The sequence below is a fragment of the Musca domestica genome, unplaced genomic scaffold (genome assembly GCF_030504385.1).
Source record: "Musca domestica strain aabys unplaced genomic scaffold, Musca_domestica.polishedcontigs.V.1.1 69, whole genome shotgun sequence".
NCBI lineage: Eukaryota > Metazoa > Arthropoda > Insecta > Diptera > Muscidae > Musca > Musca domestica.
In genome coordinates this window covers 683,199-685,535 of record NW_026712380.1, presented here as the reverse complement: position 1 = coordinate 685,535, position 2,337 = coordinate 683,199, and positions in this window count along the sequence as shown.

The following is a 2,337-nucleotide window of genomic DNA, read 5'->3' as shown; positions in this document are numbered from 1 at the left end:
ATAAATATACTTCATGCGATCTCCTATTAATATTTGGAGGTATCACAAAAGGACTAACCATCAAATTTTAGAATAAGTTTAGATTTGTTGGAATTGGTCACCTTTGGCACGAATTATGGCCTTGAAACGGCCAATGAAACCGTCACACGCTGCCCGAATGTTGGCTTGCGGTATTTTGGAGCATTTCAAGCGAAGCGTTTGCTTGCGGTGATCGACACATTGGTATTATTTAGCGCCAACCTTGCTTTCCAAACTACTCTAGACACAATAGTTCATCGGATTGGAAATGAAGTGAGGAACCTCATTTTGTAATCATTTTTGGTTGTAACCATTCTTTCTGAGTGCTATGGTGCTGAGTCCCGTTGGAATGTCCAAGGTATGCGGCCAAACTGTTGGCGTGCCCAAGGCTTTAATACACCCTCCAGAATATTTTCGCGATAATATTCGGCATTTATTCTGATGCCACGGTCGATTAATACGAGCGGAGAGCGACCAACGGTTGTTATGGCGGGCCACACCATTACCATGGCCGGCGCTTGAGTTCTGGTGGCCAACCGAAGGTGCACTTTTTCATATGACGTCTTTGACAAATAAACACGATCATTTTGTTTATTTACAAACCGCTGGACAACGAATGCTTTCTCATCGGAGAAAACCAAATTTCCAACCAAATTTTCTTTCTGTTGCGGTGTAAGTTCTAGCACTTTTTGGAATTTCAATGGCTCTACCCCGAGCTCATTTTTCAATATTTGCCGAATGGAAAATTGCAATATGTTCAGCTCACGAGCCATTTTTCGGTCACTGCGACGCGGGTTTCGATCAAGTCGCTTCTTTACTTTTCGAACCATTTCTGCTGATGTTGCTGTTTTCTTTCCGTCCACTTCCTTGACGTCGGGCTACGGTACTAGTATCACGGTAATGGGCGATGGTACGAGACACAAAAGATTTATTCACATTTAAATGCTGGAGTGTCCTAACGATAGCCACTTTTGGGTTTCCAGCCAAATATAAAGATATCACGCTTGAATTCCATCACGAATAACTTTTTTTCTGGAAAGTTCTCTCAAAAGCATTTTGGTACGCTTGTAAACAATATAATGAGCTGTCATTGGAATAATTTTAACAGCGGTCGGACGAGTGCCTTAGAAATGACAGCCGTCTGAAGTTGGTTGGAGTTTTTTCATCTCACCCTGTTATTTTTTTAACATATTTCAAAAAAGGATTCTCTTGATGGTTAACATTTTCGACCAAAATATTCCCCAAAATTTGTATCTGGAATATTGGCGAAGACACTTCATACTTAAAATTCCCCTGCCCCCTCTATTAAGGTTAATTGGCGTTGCAAACTTTAATACAGTCACTTCTGTTTTAGCTCTACTTTCATAATCTGCAGAATTCTCCCATAATTATTGAAAAAAATTGAATTTTGTCGCACAGTGTTATCCACAAATTTACTCCGAAAAAAATCATAAAAAATCTAAGATTGGGGTTCTATTGGCCATTTGAAATTATTTTTTAAAAACTGTAGATTTTAGCTCTGATAGTTCCTCGAGATGTATACTTAATACATATACATATTGTTAATCTGATTGACTTTTGAAAATCCACGATAGGTCCGAGAAATATTATTTAAGAACTTACTATTTAAGTTCTGATGGTCCCTTATGAAATAATCTTGATTAATCCGTAATATTTGATCTTAAGAAAAGTGAAAAATACTCCTAAAATCGTGGTTTTAAGAGTGTTTTGGCCTCCCAAGTCCCTCAACGTATACTTCTATAAAAACCACAACATTTGATATGGTCTGTTAGACTTTCGATAATAATAAGACCAGTAAAGAATGTCTTAAAGTCGGACGGGACCGACTTTGTGATACCCTACACCACTTTGCTAATTTAGTAGAGCTGCGCATAACAATTAAAAGTTTTAATGGGAGAATTCAATCATACACGCTAATTTAAAGTTCAAAGGACTAAATATGCCGAAGCATTTGTATCTTTTAAATTCGGACTTGTATTGCCCATTTGGTGCACAATTAATTTGAAATCGGATAAAAATATATATGGGAGCTATATCCAAATCGGAACCGATCTCGATAAAATTTGGCAAAGATATTTCTGAGCTGTATTTGATATAATTCCCTAAATATCGTTGTTACGGCTGTGGGTAACAAATATGACAAACCGGATGAACAGTATATATGGGAGCTATAGCTATATCTGAACCGATCTTCACCGAATTTGACATACTACCTTCTAGACTAGACAATTCAGTTGTAAGTGCCAAATTTCATCCAATTTGGGTAAATATTAGACGTTAGGTGCACAATCAAAGGTA